General features: G+C 45.9%; 2 long non-coding RNA genes across 2 annotated transcripts in view; both read right to left on the minus strand.

Moving 5' to 3' along the window:
* Positions 1–11,833: 11,833 nt before the first annotated feature.
* On the minus strand, positions 11,834–17,604 carry LOC129619867 (uncharacterized). Its single transcript, XR_008698193.1, has 2 exons — positions 17,538–17,604; positions 11,834–12,158 (listed from the first exon to the last, which is right to left on the minus strand). It is a non-coding gene; the product is annotated as an uncharacterized LOC129619867 (long non-coding RNA).
* Positions 17,605–17,751: 147 nt separating this feature from the next.
* Positions 17,752–20,835, minus strand: part of LOC129619861 (uncharacterized) — a 40,556-nt gene continuing 37,472 nt past the window's right edge. Inside the window, exon 4 of the long non-coding RNA XR_008698190.1 lies at positions 17,752–18,284. This is a non-coding gene — a long non-coding RNA (uncharacterized LOC129619861). The remainder of the gene's footprint in view (positions 18,285–20,835) is intronic.

Raw genomic sequence — 20,835 nt, forward strand, 5'->3', positions numbered from 1 at the left:
TGCAGAGCCGACATGGACTGTTGGTGGGAGTGCAAATTAGTGCAGCCACTGTGGGAAGCAGTGTCGGAGTCATGAAAAAATTAGGACTAGAGCTACTATGTGACCCAACAATTCCAAGCCTATGTATTTATCCACAGGAGAAAAAAACCCAGTAAGCCAGTAATTTAAATGCAGGCCTATAAATGCACTCCTATGTTCAATTCAGCATTATTCACAATAGCCAAAACACAGAAGTCATCTATATGTTCATCCACACAGGTATAGAGAATGGAGATGTGATGCACATATTTCTAAATATATACACATACTAATAAATGTATGTATATACATGAGTGAGTGAAGTCGCTCAGTCGTGTCCAACTCTTTGCGACCCCGTGGACTGTAGCCCCCCAGGCTCCTCCATCCATGGGATTCTCCAGGCAAGAATACTGGAGTGGGTTGCCATTTCCTTCTCCAATGTATATACATACTTATAAATAAACATACACATGTATTATTACCACATATTTAATATTACTCAGCTGTAAAAAGCAAGATATCTTGCCATTTGCAACCACCTGGATACACTTAGGAGGTATTATGCTAAATGAAGTTAAGTTTGATAGAGAAGATAAAATAACCTCTGATTTCTCTCATATGTGGAATCAAAAAAACAAAAACAAATGAACATAAGAAAATGGAAACAGGTTCAGAGATACAGAGAAAAAACTTGGTTTCCTTAGGGGCAGTGGCTGGGGAGATGCATAGAATTACTGATGGAGACTAAAAAATATGTTTCCAATTACAAAACAATTATGTCATGGGATATAATGTACAGAGTAGGGAACATACTCAAAATCTTGCAACAACTTTGCATGGTGAGACAAAGCAACAAGGTTTCTCCTGGTGATCATTATGCAGTGTATCAAATCACTGTAATATACACCTGAAACTCTTACAGCAAGTCTCTTGTACTTCAGTTAAAAAAATAATTACAGTTCAATGTTGTTGCTGTTGTTTTCAAAACTTTCACAAAGCTGGGGTTCCACTGAGAATCTTAGCCCAAGGACTAATGTCCGTCTAGTCAAGGCTATGGTTTTTCCAGTGGTCATGTATGGATGTGAGAGTTGGACTGTGAAGAAAGCTGAGCGCCAAAGAATTGATGCTTTTGAACTGTGGTGTTGGAGAAGACTCTTGAGAGTCCCTTGGACTGCAAGGAGATCCAACCAGTCCATTCTGAAGGAGATCAGCCCTGGGATTTCTTTGGAAGGAATGATGCTAAAGCTGAAACTCCAGTACTTCGGCCACCTCATGCAAAGAGTTGACTCATTGGAAAAGACTGATGCTGGGAGGGATTGGGGGCAGGAGAAGGGGACGACAGAGGATGAGATGGCTGGATGGCGTCACCGACTCGATGGACGTGAGTCTGAGTGAACTCCGGGAGTTGGTGATGGACAGGGAGGCCTGGCGTGCTGCGATTTCATGGGGTCGCAAAGAGTCGGATACGGACTGAACTGAACTGAACTGAACTCAATGTGAGGAATCCTTCCCTCTTGTGGCCAATTCTAGAATAGCATCCGAGAGACAAAGAAACTGGCACTTGCTATCCTAGAAATGACCACAAGAGGGCAGCAAAAGGCAACATTAGCTGCATTCACCCCCTGGGAAAATGTTCCCAGTCTTTGGAAGCCTCACACCCAGCCAGATGCCCAAGAGATTGAAACAGGTGACAAGAAAGACCCAGGGCAGGAGTGATCTGATACAACTGTCCACAGTAATGATGCCAAAAGTGCTCCCATTAGCAGCCTATCTCCTCTGGCTCCCACTACAGCCCTAGTGAGGGGCAGGCACCCCAGACCCCAAAACTCACACAGGGCTGAGGAGGATATAGAACTGGGCACCAGAGACCCACAAGTTCTTGGATGCCAATTCTGATCACCACTGCATCTGAAGTGCAAAGAACTGGACACATATAAAACAGTTCATCCCTGTAGGGGATTTAAAACACCATCCACTGTTCATTCCATCCAGAAAAGACACTGGAGCACCTCCAGAGTGCCAGTCAGGGACTGCCCAGCAGCCCCCTGAGGACACAGGGGTGAGCAAGAGGGGCCCGGGGCCTGCTGAGACGGGCCGCGGCATCTACTGGAGGAGGCAGGCCTGAAAAAGACTTCACAGGCACCCAAATCAAAGCTCACTCACGCCAAGTTCCCAACGGGCCAACAGTTCAGAATCTCCACTTCCACTGCCGGGGGCGGGGGTTTGATTTCTGGTCAGGGAATTAAGATTCCATTGGCCCATGGAGTGGCCAAAAGAATAAAAAAAAGAAAAAACTCAGAGGCTCTGAAGGACAGGTGCCCTAAGTGCACCTGAGGGAAGGTCTTGTTCATCCTCAAAGGCAAGACAGAAACTGGAGAAGGCATCGGAGTTTCTCAGGTGCTGCTCAGGGAAGGGGAGTTTCAGGCTGAGGGAGGAGCCGGAAGTGGGGGTCCTGGAGGCAAGAAAGGCTCGGGGCCCTCCAGGAGTGGAAGGAGGCCAGTTAGGCTGAGCTGATAACAGCCACGGAGCAGAACGAAGCTCTCAGATGGGCCCCAGTGTGGATGAACCTCCAAAACGCTGAGAAGTGCAAGGAAGCTGGGTCCCAGAGTCACCGCCGACACGTTTCCGATTCTATGAACCATCCAGGAATAGCAAACCCACAAGGAGGAGACCTGTCAGGGGCTGGGAGAGCGGGACAGGGAGTGGCTGCGGCAGGGTGCAGGCTTCCCTTTCGGCGTGATGACAACGTTCTGGAACAGTGTGACAGGGCCCAAAACGCTGACGAAGCAAATGCTCTGAACAAGAATGATCTGCTCTCCCTGGAAAGTCAGCTCCAGAAGAGCCAGAGCCCAGTGTATGTGGCTCACTAAGGGACGGGGAGGCAGGCACGGAAGCGCAGGGTTCGGGGGCCACTGGCAGGCTTCACCTGCCCGGGAAACCAGGGAGGAGCTGGCCTTTGTGTTTAGGAATCCTGAAGCACGGGACACTGAATTGGGACATGCTCACAGTGGCCGCACTGACAACTGGGCGAGAGGAAATAAGAGGAAGCAGAGTCTAGGTAGAGTTGGTGGCCCAGGGCCGCGGCAGGACAGGAAAGACTAGGAGACACGAGGAGTAACAAGCATGTGATTACATGGAGCAAAGGAAGCCGTCCTGGACTGTTGACAGGAATGCTAATTCCTGCAGTCACTGAGGGAACAGTGTGGGAATTACAACAAAAATTAAAAGTAGAACTACCATGTGACCCAATCCTGTGTCTTTCTCCACACACACACACACACACGCACATACACACACACACGCACACACACACGCACACGCACACACACACACTCCCACTAATTTGAAAAGATAAATGCACTCCTGTGTTCTTGACAGCGCTATTCACAACAGCCAAGATATGGAAGCCACCTGTGTGTCATCCATACAGGTACAGAAAATGGAGATGTGGGCTCCTAAATCACTGAGGACGGTGACTGCAGCCATGAAATTAAAAGACACTTGCTCCTTGGAAGAAAATCCATGACAAACCTAGACAGTGTATTAAAAAGCAGAGACATCACTTTACCAACAAAAGTCTGTACAGTCAAACCTACGGTTTTTCCAGTAGTCGTGTATGAATGTGAGAGTTGGACCATAAAGAAAGCTGAGTGCCAAAGAACTGATGCTTTTGAACTGTGGTGTTGGAAGATTCTTGAGAGTCCCTTGACAGTAAGGAAATCAAAGTAGTCAGTCCTAAAGGAAACCAATCTTGAATATTCATTGGAAGGACTGATGTTGAAGCTGAAGCTCCAATACTTTGGCCACCTGATGCAAAGAGCTGGCTCATTGGAAAAGACCCTGATGCTGGGAAAGACTGAGGGGAGGAGGAGAAGGGGACGACAGAGGATGGGGTGGTTGGATGGCATTATCAACTCAGTGGACATGAGTTTGAGCAAGTGCCAGGAGATGGTGAAGGACAGGGAAGCCTGGTGTGCTGCAGTCCATGGGGTTTCAAAGAGTCAGACACGACTGAGCAACTGAACACAGCAACACACTTACACACATGTGTGTGCTCAGTTGCCCAGTCGTGTCCTATTCTTTTCGACTCCATGAGTGCAGCCAGCCTGGCTCCTCTGATTATGGAATTTTCCAGCCAAGAATACTGGAGTGCGTTGCCATTTCCTCCTCCAGGGGATCTTTCTGACCCAGGGATTGAACATGCCTCTCTTCGGTCTTCTGCATCCTTGACAATGGCAGGCAGATCTTTACTAAAGTACCACCTGGGAAGTCCAAAGAGACACACACAGACATTCAAATCTTACTTAATGTAGAAAGCAAGAAATCTTGTTATTTCCAACTGCTGCTGCTGCTGCTAAGTCGCTTCAGTCGTGTCAGACTCTGTGCAACCGCATAGACGGCAGCCCATCAGGCTCCCCGTCCCTGGGATTCTCCAGGCAACAACACTGGAGTGGGTTGCCATTTCCTTCTCCAATGCATGAAAGTGACAAGTTAAAGTGAAGTCGCTCAGTCGTATCCAACTCTTCGCGACCCCATGGACTGCAGCCTATCAGGCTCCTCCGCCCATGGGATTTTCCAGGCAGGTATTATGCTTTGTGAAGTAACCTGACAGAGAAAGATAAAAACACTCTGATTTTACTCATATGTGGAATTTTTTTAAAAAGTGAATGTAACAAAATGGAAAAAGGGTCAGAAATACAGAGAAAAACTGGTGGTGGTCTGACAGGGGCAATGAGGGGAATACCTTAAGTGGGACTAAAAATATAAACTTCCACTTATAATTATGTCACAGAATATCATGTACAACACAGAAAATACATTCAAAATATTGTAATGACTTTGAATGGTGACAGAGGGCAAATAGTCTTATCCTGGTGATTGTATTGCAATGTATGAAATCACTGAATTATACACCTGAAAACTCACATAAAGTAGATTGTACTTCAATTAAAAGAATTACAGTTCAATGTGTGTTTTTTTTTTTTTAATCGACTTTTATGAAGCTGGGATTCCACAGGGGAACCTCAGCCAGATGCCTAGTGTGGAGAATCCTGCCCTCTGGTGGCCAATTCTAGCATAGCACCCAAGAGTCAAGGAAAGGAAATTCTCTCCTAGAAACGGCCACCAGGCGGCAGCACCAGGCAACATTTACCGCATCAAGCCTGGGAAGCTGGCCCCAGCGTTCTGAAGCCCCACACACACCCTGACAGATGCACAAGGGGCTGGAATAGGTGATGACGAAGAGCTTTACACAACTGTCCACAGTGATGATGTCCAAACTGCCTTCATGAACAGCCTAACCATCTCCTCCGGCTTCCATTGAAGCCCTAAGAAGGGGCACCCCTGAGCCGCAAAACTCACATACAGCTGAGGAGGAGGCAGAATTGGGCACCAGTAACACGAGTTACCGGTCACCACCGCACCTGACTCCCAGAGAATTTAATGCATATAAACTTTTCCTTCCTGTGTGCGTGCTAAGTCACTTCAGTCGTGTCCGACTCTTTGCGACTCCAGAAGGCTCCTCTGTCCATGGGATTCTCTAGGCAAGAATACTGGAGTGGGCTGCCATTTCCTTCTCCAAGGGATCTTCCCAACCCAGAGATCGAACCCACATCTCATGTCTCCTGCATTGGCAGGTGGGTTATTTATCACTAGCACCACCTGGGAGGCCCCTTTCCTTCCTAGTCATTCCTAAATAAAACAAAAGACCCTACAAGTTGTATAAACTGGACTTAAAATAACTCAAGTATTTTTTTTTTTTTTTTTTAGTATCAGACACCTAAGATTGGACAAAAGCAAAATAACCCAGAATTATAATTTTCAATTCTGTTTCTTACCAAGATTATGTGTAAGTGACGGTCAGCTGGTGGCGCTGAGGTAACCATCAGCTGCTGTAAGGCTGGGTAACAGAGGCTACCCTGGGGGCAGGGCCTCTGGCACAGACTCGGGCAAAGGAGTGGCTTCCTGGCAGCCAATGTGGCAGCAAAGCTCCGTGCAGAAGGGGCCGTGGCCCTTCCACCAGTGTCTGAGAGGCCACGTCTATTGTTGCCCCAGTTCTCCAAGGGGGAGATCCCACTCCTCACCTCCTGCCCTTGGCCATAGATTATTTTTATCCGTCCCAATTACCAGTTAGCCTGGCAGCCCTGTCATTTGGGAGCCTAGCCACCTCTGTACTATAATTTCCCAGCAGACAACTTAGACCCTAAAATGGCCCTCGACGCACACTCTGGTGATGCTCTGTGGCCACAGCCTCTTCTGCAAATGAGGGTCGGGACTCGGTGCAGTGGTGTCAAAACTGGGGCGGGAGGAGGTTGGGCCTCTGGAGTTTCTGCATCCGCCTCTTCTCCACCCTTCAACTGGGCTTGGCCATCTTGAATGTGACATCTCTTCTCACAGGGGAAGGACTGGTGCTGAGTGTGAGGCTGGCAGGAGCAGCCCCATACCCAGCTCAGACGTAGAGTAACCTCTGGCTCCCCACTGACCTGGCCTGGCAGCCATGATGTGGCTGCTCTTCTGCCTCAAAGATGACTCCAGGAACCTTTCGTGTGCTTGTCACGTTATTTCACTACAACGCAGCTTCCACCGTGTGCCTCCTCTAACTGCTCATAAGAAGCTCAGATGCTACTGAGGACTTACAGAGAACCCAATATGGTTGAGGTTGTTTCATTTGGGGTTTCTCAGGGGCAGATTTTCATTTATTTAATGAGTATTAATACATCAACATACACAGAAACCTTAATGAAAAAGAAAGAAAGGAAATAAAATCAGAAAATGGATGAGTTCATTTGCTACACTGTCTTTCCCTGACACACGTCACTGGTAGTGAGTCTTTGGCTTAAAAACATGCCATTTTTTTCTGGCATCATTTACTCTGGGTGGCAAAGGTTTTTGTGATCATATCTGACCCTCGGGAGGTGGGCATGCTTCATTCCAGGTCACAGATGAGGAAACTGAGGCTCAGATTTGGGCCAGGAGCTTTACCAGGGCCAGAGCTCCTTCTCTGAGCACGTTACCTAAAGTAACCTGCCCTGGGAGAGTCCTTCTCTGTCCCTTGCCCTGAGTTACAGCTCTTCACAGCACTCGCCTCTACGTGCTATCCCTAAATGGTACATCACACCACACTCCACTTTGTTCTACCACACTGTTTGACTGTCCGTGGCCTGCATACTGGAAGCCCCTTGAAAACAGGGATCTGGGTGGCTTTGATCACAGCTGAATCCCTGAACCTAGAACAGGAAGGGCCCACTCGGGAAAATCAGCAAGCTTTGTTGAATAAATTCCTGGGTGAAGTCTACATTCAGACCCAGATCTGCCTGATTCCAAAACAGGTGCTTTTTCCATTCTGCTATCCTGCCAAAGACACAGGCTCAGAGAGGTTATGTGACAGATGAAGCCAGCTAGAGGCTGAGCTCAGGATTTGAAGCCAGGTCCTCCACTTCCGGGATTCCCAGGTGGCACAGCGGTAAAGAATCTGCCTGCCAATGCAGGACGGCAAAGACGCAAGTTCGATTCCAGGATCAGGAATATCCCCTGGAGGAGGAAATGGCAAACTGCTCCAGTATTCTTGCCTGAAAAACCCCATGGACAGAGGAGACTGGTGGGCTACAGACAATGAGGTTGCAGAGTCAGATGTGATTGAGAGACTGAGCATGCATCCAGTCCCAGGCTTTCCTGGTAGAGGCCCTAGAAGGAGGGGCTACAAAAGGGTCTGCTAACCACCTCTGCTCCTCCCCCTCACCTCTGACTTGGGAGGTTTCAAGCAAAGGGATCTGAGTGGATGGCGGGAAACTTCAGTATTTCTGAGTCTGGCAGCAGAGCCGATTCAAAGTGCTCCCACAGGGTGGGAGTTACTAAGCTGGCCAATCCCTGCATAAAACACTCCTCCCACCACAGCTAAGGAGGCATACACTTGGCCAGCCTGGACCCAAGGTGGGTATCCCATTGCCAGGCCTGTAATAAGAGTCACACAGTCTTTTGTGCTCTTCAACTGACTCCCCACCCCCATGAGCATTCTCATCACCCAGAAAACTGGCCTCTTGCCTTCCCTTCTGCAGGCATCCCACCGGCCCACAAGCCCTCACTGCCTAAGCCAGCCCTGGAGAAAGACTCCAAGTAGGATGAGGCCTCCAGGGCTTCAGGGTTGATCTGCTGACCTAGTTTCTGATCAAGATCACAAAAAAGAGAGAATGCCAGGCATCAGATTGTTTGGCAGGGAGGTGGGGTAGCTGGAAGGAACACTGTGCTCAAGGCTGGGAAACAGAGGACACGGGAGCTGCTGATCTGGAACACAAGGGGCCTGATGATAAAGGGATGTTCCCTCTGTATCTCCCACGTAATGACAGCAGTAACAAGCACTACCGCACTCTGTGTCAGCCTCCATGCTGAGCACCTATGCTGCAGAGTTTGCTACTGGCCCATTTTAAAGATGAGGAAACAGGCTCAGAAAGCTCTCATGGCCAGCAGGTAGCAGAACTGATTTCCTTGCTGTGGAATGTTTAATGCATGTCTGTCTCATCACCAGTGTGCAAGCTCCCCAGCAGAGAGAGTGCATTGGTTTTACCTCCACCTCACCAGCATCGAGCACAGGGCGGGACATGTGATGGTAAATATTTGTTAAATAAACTAGTGGTTAATTATAAATTGCAAAGCTATTTTCCAATGTACATTTCTTTGCTCACCTTTTCCCCTTACTCTTGACTTCTCTTTTTTTTTTTTTTTAATTAAAACATTTTTTTTTGACCATGCAGTGCAGCTTGTAGGATTTTCGTTCCCCAAGCAGGGTTTGAACCCAGGCCCTCGGCAGTAAGAGCATGGAGTCCTAACCACTGGATCACTAGAAAATTCCCCCCAATCATGTTAACAATTTTTTCCTTCTGGTTTTATTGAGATGTAGTTGACACACAGCACTATATAAATTTAGTGTGTACAGCATAATGATTTGATTTACCAGCATCCTGAAGTGATTACCACAAGTTTGGTGAACATCCATCGTCTCATATAGATACAAAATTAAAGAAAAAAATTGTTTTCTTAAGCTGGAACTCAGGATTTACTCTTTTAACAACGTTCATATATCATATCCAGCAGTGTTAATTATATTTATCACATTACAGCCCTTCTTCCCCAATAATTAAGTCTATTTTGGTGGCTCTATTTCCCTTCATACCCCCAGAAGGCTTTGGAATCCATAGGCCCACTAAAACTGGAGGTGTGGGGCCACTGCCTCTGAGATTCAGCTTAATATAATGGATAAGAATGCAATCTTCAGGGACTTCCCCAGTGGTCCAATGGTTAAGAATCCGCCTTGCAATGCAGAGGACTCAGGTTTGATGGATCCTTGCTCAGGGAACTAATATCTCACGTGCCTCAGAGCAACTAAGCCCCCACGCCACAACTACTGAAGCCCACACACTCGGAGCCCGTGTGACACAACCGCTGAGCTTGCACACAGCACAACTAGAGAGTCTGTGAGCCATAAAGAAGAGATCTTATACAATGCTAGGAAGCTCCCTCGTGCCACAGCTGAGACCTGACACAGAGCCACCCCCCTTAAAAAAAAAGGCATGCAATCTTTAGAGCCGAACCATGGGGGGTTGAATCCTGGCTGTGCTACTGACTAGTTGGGTGACCTCGGTGAGCATCAGTTTTCTCACCTTTAAAATGGGCATAATGATGGTGTGTGCTGTGAACGATGATGGGGTGTGCTCTCAGCCACACCTGAGCAGCTCCTGGCCTCTACTGCTACTCTAACCACTGAAGTGGCAATGAGCTCTGCATGCGCTGTGATCAGCTTCGCCAGGGTGGAGCCTGACAGCGCCTGGCCTCATGACCATGCTGCACGCATCTGGCCTCTTGTCCTGGGGCTTCTCTGAGGCCATCAAAGTGTGGGATGCCTATGGCTCTGCTTTTGTGTGTGTTTGTGTGTGTGTGTGTGTGTGTGTGTGTGTGTGTGTGTGTGTGTGTGTACAGCCCTTTGGGGTGGACACTAGCCAGTAAGAAACAGGAGCTTGTGGATAAATTCTCCCTCCTATGCCTCGTGGTCCAGCTGTCCTGAGTTGCATTTTATATGCCATCGTAAAGGATACCCCCTGGGGATAGGGCAATCGTTCAAGTGCACCCAGAGGCAGCCAGGTGGATCACACATCTTGGCTTCAACTCTGCTTCCTTCCCTGCTTAACTTCCATCCCTTCCTCCCTCCTGCTCCCTGGGGTCACTCTTCCTAACACAGCAATGGGCATCAGTTCTTGGCCTCAGGCTTTGCTTTCTAGGAACCCAGACATGACAACAGTCATCTTCTTCAAAGGGTGTTAGAGGATGGAGGGAACAGAAATGGCCACTGAACTGAGAAGAAAGGCGTCTTGAGACAGAAAAACGAGGCAGGCAGCTCCATCTCATCAACGGATCTGTTCTCACAGGATAACTTACTCTCAAGATTCAGGAATGGGTAACTTGTCTCGTGGGGGCAGGTCTTTATCATTGTTTGGGGACTAACAGGGCATAGCGGTCACCTGGTCCAAATGATTATTAAACAGCATTTATTAACTACCAAGCCCTTGCGGACAGAGAAGTGATTTACTGCGCAGTACAGGCTAGGGTAGGGTCAGTGGAAGGACAGGAGGAACTCAACAGGCCCAAGACTGCATCAGTTATGCTAACAGCCTTACAGACAGTCTGTGTGAAGGTGAAATAAGCTCATTAAGCCAGGTGCTTAGACCAGGGTCCGGCACCAGTGGGCTTCTGTCTTACCACCACCCTCCTTCTCCCTCTTCCTCCACATCCAATCAGGCAGGAGGCCCTCTCACTCCATCTGCTCATCAAATCCTGACCAGGTCCACCAGCCCCATCCCACTGCCACTAGCTGTCCAGGCCACTGCCTGCTCCTTGCCTGGATGCCGAGCGGCTTTCCCCCGCCAAACTCTGCAGCCATGGTGACCTTCCCAAGGGACAAATCGGCCACTGTTCTACTTGAGAGCTTGCCGTTTCTCCCCATTACTCCTTAAAGAAGATGCAAGCTCCAAACTCTAATTCAAAAAGAGAACATGCACGCCTACGCTCACAGCAGCACTAGTCACAATAGCCAAGACGTGGAAACCACCTCCATCAGCAGGGGAACGGATAAGGAAGACGCGGCGCAGATATACACAGGGTACTATTCGGCCACACAAAACAATGAGATAATGCCATTCACAGCAACAGGGATGGACCCAGAGATGATCATACTAAGAAGTAAATCAGACAGAGACAAATACCATATACCACTTCTCTGTAGAATCCAAAATATGATACAAGCGAACTTATTTACAAAGCAGAAGCAGACTCACAGACTTACAAAACAAACGTACAGGTTCCAAAGGGGAAGGGCAAGGGTTGGCGGGAGGGATGAGGCAGTAGTCTGGAATTAACAGATACTACCATAAATAAAACAGATAAGTTGTAAGGATTTACTGGCAGAGGGAACTATATTCAATATCTTGTAGTGAACTATAATGGAAAAGGATATGAAAAAGAACATGTGTGTGTGTGTGTGTGTATATATATATATATATATCACTGAATCACTTGGCTGTACACCAGACTCTAACACAACATTGTTAATCAACTATACTTCAATTTAAAAAAAAAAGAAGGTGCAAACTCCATTGTGTGGGGAGACTCAAGACTCTCCCCACTGACCATGCCCACCCCATCTGGGCTCCTGGCCACTTTCCCTTCCCCTCTCAGCTCTTCCCTCGCTTGGTCTCTGCCTGGAAGACTGTGTATCCCATTCCCCTCCTCATCTGCCTGATATCAAGTACCAGGAGACACAGGGAGACTTCTGTTGAACTTTTTATTGAAGAAGTTTTCAAACACATATAAAATAAAGCGACTATTGTAAGGAAGCAGCTTCAACACTTATCAACACATGGCCAATCATGTTTCATCTCTGCTCCCACCCACTCCTTCCTCCTCTTCAGATATTCGACTCTTTGCGACCCATGGACTGTAGCCCACCAAGCTCCTTCGTCCATGGGATTCTCCAGCCAAGAATACTGGAGTGGGCTGCCATTTCCTTCTCCAGGGGATCTTCCCAACCCAGGGATCAAACCCAGGTCTCCCGCATTGCAGGCAGATGCTTTAACCTCTGAGCCACCAGGGAAGCCCTAGATATTTGGGAGGAAATTTCATCCGTTACTATTTCACTATGTAACTCTATAAGAACTCTTTTTTACAAAAATAGTACCACAATACTACTATCCCATCTTCACAATTTAACAATAGTTTCTTAAATCACCAAAGATGCCGTCAGAGTTTACATTTCATCAATTATTTTATACATTTCTTAGGAAGACTGAATCAAGATTCAAATGAATCCCATACACTGTGTTTGATTCATATGGATTTAGGTTGCTTTTTTTCCTTCAATTTATTTTAATTTATAAGCTTCCTATCCATCTCTTATTTTTCTCTTTACAATTTTCACTTAGTTGTTGTTGGAAAACTTGTGTCTTTTATCTGCAGAATTTCCCACAATCTGGATTGTGTCAGTCTTGAGGGCATCATTCTAATCCTGTTCCTTTGTCACTGTATTTCCTTAAATTGGTAGTTATAGGCTTGATCAGATCCACGTTCATTTCTCCTTCCCCTCCCTCTCCTCTTGCTCCCTCTTCTGCTTCTTTTTCAGGACAATTCTATTTAATATTTGATATTTCATTCTTCCATCAGGGCATGTACAATGTCTGATGATATTTCTTTTTGCGTTATTACCAGTCACAGATGATCAATGCCTGGATCCATTAACTCATTGAAAGTGAAAATGAAAGTCACTCAGACGTATCTGACTCTTTGCGATCCCATGGACTATAACCTGCCGGGCTCCTCTGTCCATGGGGATTCTTCAGGCAAGAATACTAGAGTGGGTTGCCATTCTACAGGGGATCTTCCAAACCCAGGGACTGAACCCAGGTCTCCCGCATTGCAGGCAGATTCTTTTCTGTCTGAGCCACCAGGGAAGCCCAAGAATACTGGAATGGGTAGCCTATCCCTTCTCAAGGGGATCTTCCCAATCCAGGGATCAAAATGGGGCCTCCTGCATTGCAGGCAGCCAGATGAGCAACCATTTTTTACCAGCTGAGCTACCAGGGAAGCCCATTAACTCATTAGGGATGCAAAATGGTGATATTTAACTCCATGATTCCTTATTTGATTATTAACTGGCAAGACAATATCAATGATTCTCTAGTGTTTTTGGTTTTTTGAAGCCTGGATTATCCAGAAAGAGCTCAAGGGAACAAGATTTCTTGGGTTCTTCCATGTTCATAACAGTTCGGCTTTTATATTGAAGGTCAATTTCACTCGGTATAAAAATCTTTTGTTCATATTTCCTGAAACATGTCATTATATTGTCCTGTAACATAAAGTATTGCTGTTGAAAATTCAGATGACAATTTGTTTTTCTTTCCTTTATAAGTGATTTGGTCTTTTTGCCTGTATTCTAATTTTTTTTTTTTTTCCCCTTTAAAGCCCTAGATATAAGTCTCAGGGTTGATTTGCCCAGGCAGATGGTATGCTTCTTCTGTATGAAATTTCAGGCCAGGCTCTCTGTAAGGAGCATTTCCTTGAGTTATAGATTTCTGTATTTGTTCTGTCCCATTGCTTTGCTTTCCTTCAGGGATCTTCATTAATTCCTATTGCATGAATGCTGACTCTTCCTTTTCTGTATTTTCTCTGCTCTATCACTCTCAAATCTTTTTTTATCTCTTTATCTCTCTTTTGAAACGCCCTCCTTCTATCTTAGTTTTCTTTGAAAAATATTCTCTATTATGGTTATTTTCTCTTCTATTCCTATTCTTTTCATCTTCATTTATGAAACAGATTCTTGTTCTTTTATATTTATTTTCTGACTTTATCATCATCCTTTTCAAAACATCTTTCCCTAATCACCTGACTTCTGAGCTCATCTATTGTTACTTTATGTTTTAATTTCATAATTTCTATCATTTAAATTTTTTCTCTAATTTTTTGGAAATATGAAGTTTTCCCCTCCTTTGTGGACATGTTTTTCTGACATGTACCTTTACTAATTGTAGAATATGTTATTTTACAATTCATTGTTCTTTTTCTCATAATTTTACTCAGGATCAAACCTTAATGGCTTCCTGATGCTCCTTTTTAAAATAAAAGGAATTTTCCAGTACTTTTAGGAGACATCAGGTGAGTAAGGTTATTTTCCTAGCTTCATGGATCTTTAGCGCCTCATTCTGTTGAGTTTACAAAGTGACTGTTCTCACTACTACTGCAAAACAAATCGCCCCAAATTTAGTGTATAAAACAACCACTTTCCTGTGTTCATGGATTCTGTGGGTCAGACATTCACAAAGAGAGCAGTGAAGAAGGCACGTATGACATCATGATGCCTGGGGTCCCGGCTGGAAGATATCTCTTCCATTCACCTACCTGGTGCTGTCTGCCAGCTGTCTGCCAGCTGTCTGCTAGAATACCTACCTGTGATCTCCTCATGTGGCTCATTGGGCTTCCTCACAACATGGTGGATGATTTCCAAGAGTGAATATTTTAAGAAAGAAGTGGACATGCATGGCATTTGAGCAGTCTTGGAAGCCGCACGGCCTCTATCTCTATTGGTCAAGTCAGTCACAAAGTTCCAGTTAGGTACACAGGTCCCACCATTTAAAGGGACAAAAGTCAAGGCCACATTGTAAGAAGGGCATGTGGGATGAGATGATTTTCGCAGTCATCTTTGGAAAATAAAATCTGCCTCAGTAATTACATACATAAATGTGTGTATATTATATAACACATATGCATGCACACACACACACACACACACGTTTGTACTTCTTGAGGTCCCCTGATCCTCCATCCTCCAACCCCATTTTTGTCTGGAGTTTTCCTTTCTTTGTCCCTAGTATTCCTGTCCTGATTAGTTTGGATTCTACTCTCCAAGTCCCGGTGTGGGACTTTGTCATTAAAGAGGGCTTCAGCCTATTAGTTTTAAGAGTGTATAGGGGAAGCAAAAATGAGTTTATGGGACCCAGATGGTTCTCAGCATCATCAGACATCACTGCACAGCAGTCCCCTGGCACTCATATGCAAACTGGAAGTATTGCATATGAGAAGCATTTTCTAGTTTCAGCTGCTTTTGAATTGGCCTGCGATTGAGTACAAGTTGGTGATGTGAGAATTCAACTGTTCTCAGGACCATCAGAAGCCCAGGCGTCTTCCTTCTGCTTTTGGCTTCACAGAAACCAGTATCACGTGAGTCTAGTAACAGTAATCAGTATTTTGAGCTTATGGGTTATGTCACCTAGCTTTGCTGTAGAAGTTGTCTGTGACTCTTCTGATTTCTTTATTCTAGTTGCTTTTCTGCAGGTGGGGGACAGGAAGGGTGGCATATGAGTCTGTTAGGTCTGTCATAACAAAATACCACAGGCTGGGTGGTTCAACCAACAGAAATGTATTTCCCACAGTTTTGGAGGCTAGAAGTACAAGATTCAGGTGCTGTCAGGGTTGGTTTCTGTGAGACCTTTTCTCCTGGCTTATAGACAGCCACCTTCTCTCTGTCTTCACATGGTCTCTCCTCTGTGAGCACATGGAGAGACGGAGAGTGATCTCGCGTGTCTTCTCCTCTTCCAAAGACACCACTCCTGCTGGATTAGGCCCCTTATGAACTTATTGAACCTTAATTATATACTTTAAGGCCCTATCTCCAAGTACAGCCGCTTTGGGGGTGAGAGCTTCAACATGTGGATTGCAGGGGGACAGGGTTCAGTCGGTAACAGGGAGCACTTGGGGAGAGGCTAGCACCGCATTCTGCCGTCTTCCCAGAACGAGAGAGGTTCTGGATGCAGTCCGTACAGGCCAGTGACCCAGGGCAGGGAATGCAGCGGAGAAAGGTGGGGAGTGCTCTGGGGTGAAGAGAAGATGCCATCAAGCACTTGACAAAGGCCCCCCACGGCTGGGCTCCTGCCTCCATCGAGCAGCTCCTTGGTATTCTTACACACACCGTTCTGCTCCTGAGTCTCTGTGCCTTTGTGCCCACAGTCATGACTGCCTGCAATGCCTTTCCTTGCTTCCCTGTCACTTCTCTCCAGTTCAACCAAGAGCTCCTATTTTATCTTATCCTTTAGAATTTATCTTGAGCATCTCCTTCTCCAGAAAGTCTTCCCAGATGTCTAGCTGGCTGCAGGGACCCACCATCTCCATGGTCCCAGACTGCGCCTGCATGCACACACACACGTGCACACACACACCGCTCCTCATTGCACGTCCCTCACTGCAGTGTAATTGTGTTTTTATGAGCACCTCCACCACTAGACTGTTAAGCCTCCTGAGGGCAAGGCCTGTGTCTTGTCACCTGCAGCAGACTGGATCCCTGCTCTCAATGCATTCCCCTCATCACAGAATTCACTCTCTATGCCATCACCATGGCTTCATGGTGGATAAACAGACTTCTCTACCTTTATACTCTGGGGTTGGGCATGGGATTTGTTCTGGCTAGTGATGTTGGCAGAAGCTTTAAATGTGCTCAGGCGGTTTGTTTTGTCGCCTGTGTTCCTGTGATCTCCCTTGAGAAAAACATGCCCCAGGCTGGCCACTGGTCCATGTGGAATATGGGGATATGAAGAGCAGACCAAGCCCAGCCAACCTGTGGTCTGAAACAGAAACCCCTGCTGACTCCCCCTACCCCAGTGCACCTAAGAAAGAGAAAGATAAATACCTCTCGCTGGGATTTGGAGGATGTTTGTTTTGCAGCATTACTGCAGCAACAGCTGACAAAAACAACATTCATCCTAGTGTTCCAAGCCCGGCACAATCCTGGACCAAAAGACGTTTGCTAAGTAAAGAAGCAAATACATCCTTTGATCGAATACCTTTGCAGTATGAGTTGGTTCTAGTCACCTCCCCTGCTGAGACCTCTTGTATCTCTTCTTTGCAAAGGGGATAATGATGGTTTCTTTGTAGGATTGCTGTGAGGATTCAATAAAATAACTAGGTACAGCTCCTGGCACTTTTTGCCCAATAAGTGCCATTTTTCTTCCTCCTTCTTCACTCCTTGACATCTTTAAATGAGCTCTTAAGATAAAATGATGGGGGCCCAGGGAGCTGAGCGGGGAGAGGGAAAAACTTACTCTAGGCGCATGGGCCTCGGGCCCTTTAACTCCAGTGGGGGGAAGCCTCTTCTTATCCTTCCCCTTCCTCTCTTCCTTTGCCCACAGGGTTCTCCCCTGAGTCACTGCCAATCACCTCTTCCTGGCCCAGAGAAGAGGAGATGTCTCAGATCCCAAGAGTGGCTCGGCAATTCCTTGGCAGCATGTGGCTGGGCTCCCTTAAGAGGCTGGGAAGCTTACACTTCCTCTGTCTTGGACGGCAGCTGCTACGTAAGAGGCCTGACTACTCTGAAAGCACCAGGCTGGGAGGAAGCCAGGCCAGCCACGTGGGGAGAGAAAGGCCACACCGAGGAGCACTAAAGCGCCACACGTAGGAGTGAAGCCTCTTGGACTTTCCAGCCCAGCGCAGCTCACCTGTCAGCTGAACACAGCAGAGTGAGCGGCCTCGGCCGATGCCAGGTGGAGCGAAAGCCCGGTTTCCTACAAGATGGGGAGAATGTTTCTGTTGTTTTAAGTCATTAAGTTTTGAGGTGGTTTGTTACACAACAGATAAATTAATAAATAAATGAAATTCTCTCTATATAATATATATGCTATATATCATTACATATAATGCACATTTTTATTATTATTCCTGAACCTTTGAGAGGAAGTGGTAGAATGACCTTGAATATTTCTGTGTGTATCTCTAATGAATCAAATATCATTTTACAAAACAGTACAGTTATCAAATATTGACACAATATTATTATTCATTCAGTCCCTATTCATATTGGGTCAATGATCAAAATAATGTCTTTCATGTTGATTTTTTTTTCAGTTCCAGAATCCAGTTCAAGATTAGACATTACATTTAGTAGCTGTATTACCTGTAAGTAGGTGCATAACAAGTCACCCCAAAACTTAACATCTCACCGTTTCTGTCGGTCAAGAATCTGGATGTGGCCTCACTGGGCTATTTGGCTCAAGGCTTCAGCTGAGGTGTTATCCAAGGCTGCAGTGATCCTAAGATACAACTGGGACAGGATCTGCTTCCAGGCTCACTCAGGGATTGCTGGCAGGATTCAGTCTACTGGCCTGAGGGCCTCAGTTTCTTAAAACACTGGCCTCTCCACTGGGCAATCTCACAATTTGGCGATTTGCTTCATCAAACCAAGGAAGCTGAGAAGAACGAGAGAAAGAATGCTAGCAAGACAGAAGTTACAGTCTTTTGTAATCTAAACACATTCTTCTGGATTCTCAGACATGATATTCCATCACCTTTGCTGTACTCTGTTCATTAGAAGCAAGTCATCAGCATGTAAGCAACCTAAGTGTCCATCAACAGGTGAATGGATAGGACTTCCCAGGTGGTTCAGTGGCTAAGAATCCACCTGCCAATGCAGGGGGCATGGGTTCCATCCCTGGTCTGGGAAGATTCCCCAGGCCATGGGGCAACTAAGCCTGTGCGCCACAACTATTGAGCCCCAACTACTGAAACCCGTGCACCCTAGAGCCCATGCTCTACAACAAGAAAAGCCACTGCAATGAGAAGCCTGCATACTCGAGGGTAGCTCCAGCCTGTGCCAACTACAGAAAGCCTGCATTCAGCAACAAAGACCCAGCACAGCCAAAAATAAATAAATAAAATTTAAAAAAATAAAACAGGTGAACGGATAAAAAGACATGATGTATTCATACAATGTAATATTAGCCATGAAAAGAATGAAATATTGCCATTTGCCGTAACATGGATGAACCTAGAGAACACCACACTAAGTGAAGTCAGAAAGACAAATATTAGTGGAATCTAAAAAAAATATATCTAAAAAATGAAATTATTGACAAGCAGAAACAAACTCACAGGCACAGAAAACAAATTTATGGTTACCAAAGGGGAAAGATGGGGAGGTGGCAGGGATGGATAACTTAGGGATTAACAGATTCACCCCACTATACATAAAATAGATAAACAGCAAGGATTTACTGTATAGTTCAGGGAACTATATTCAGTGTCTTATAACAACCTATAATGGAAAAGAATCTGGGGGAAAAAAAAAAAACTGAATCACTTTGCTGTATACCTGAAACGACCACAATATTGTAAGTCAACTATATTTCAAGAAAAAAAGAAGCAAGTCACCAGACCCAGGCACATTCAAGGCGAGGTGATGATATATAAGACACAAAAGAGGGGGTTATAATTGGAGACCACCTTAGAAGCCTGCCTGCTGGCTTAGAAGCCAACCTGGAATGGTTTCTCAGCCTTTTCCTTTATCTTTCATGTCACTGACATTTTAAATATTGCAGGCTAATTGTTTTTTGCAAATGTCTCTCAGTCTGGATCTGTTTGCTGGTTCCTCACAATGAGACTCGAGTGATGTGTGTGGTTCTGGGGGCAGGAATACTGTACACCTGTGTTCTTCCCTCCCGTCCATCATATCAGGAGACACATGATGTCGGTGGGTCCCATTATTAGTGACCTCAGCTTGTGTCAATGTTGATGAAAAAATTAATCAGCAGTCAATCTAAGAAAGAAATGGAACATTTTATGTGAGCCAACCTGAGAATTATAATCTGGGAGACAGTCTTTCTAAGAGCTCTGAGAACTGTTTGGAACTCTTTGGGACTCTCTGGGGAGGCCAGTATATATGTGAGTTTGGCAAGGGGGTACACAGCAACCAAGCCCACCTTGTGGGAGAAGGTTACTATTATTCGGAGGAACAGAGATCTTAGTTCATGGCTTTAGTGCTTTTCCAAGTATGGGAAGATGCAAGAATCTGAGTTTATAAAATTTTTCCTGAACATATCCAGCTATCTGAGGACCAGTTCTATCAGTTTCCCTAGAGGCACAAAGTGCCTCATCCGGATCCCTGAACCCATTTCAAAACGTACTGTAGGTCAGCAACTGCAGTCAATAACAGCTTGATTCCTGTAGAACTGGGTGGTGGGTAACATTTTTTATAACATTCTTAATCTCCTCTCTTTCAGTATTAATTTTGACCAAAGTTTGGGAGGCATTTCATGACCAATGTGTCCCATAGCCTTAGGGATGCTCATTCTCAAGTCAGATGAAGATTTCATTGATAAGCCACTCACTGTGCTATTACCCTGTTAAGAGCAACCAAAAGCCTCTGGACTGCCTTTCTTACTAATCTGCTGTGGTTCAGGAAACAGTTCCCTTTTATTGCTTCCTCCCATATCTAGAGTTAACACTATTACCATCATGATCTTACAGGACTATGCTGCTGCTGCTGCTGCTAAGTCGCTTTAGTCATGTCCGACTCTGTGCGACCCCATAGATGGCAGCCCACCAGGCTCCCCCATCCCTGGGATTCTCCAGGCAAGAACACTGGAGTGGGTTGCCATTTCCTTCTCCAATGCATGACAGTGAAAAGTCAAAGTGAAGTCGCTCAGTCGTGTCCGACTCTCAGTGACCCCACAGACTGCAGCCCATCAGGCTCCTCTGTCCATGGGATTTTCCAGGCAAGAGTACTGGAGTGGGGTGCCATTGCCTTCTCCTATATATTTGGTCAACTGTTTCAAATTGCCTAGTCACCATTATCTTTATCAGAGGCTCAGTCACACATTTGGAAACGCAAGAAACAATAATCTTGTAAAAGAATCTTGTAAAATAGGCAGAATACAAGTAATACAGCTAGTAATATTAATAAGGTCAGAAATAAGTATTTTAGCTAAGAACTTCCCTTAGATGTGGCTGGTATCTCCCCAG

This window comes from Bubalus kerabau, chromosome 1 (genome assembly GCF_029407905.1).
Source record: "Bubalus kerabau isolate K-KA32 ecotype Philippines breed swamp buffalo chromosome 1, PCC_UOA_SB_1v2, whole genome shotgun sequence".
Lineage (NCBI taxonomy): Eukaryota > Metazoa > Chordata > Mammalia > Artiodactyla > Bovidae > Bubalus > Bubalus kerabau.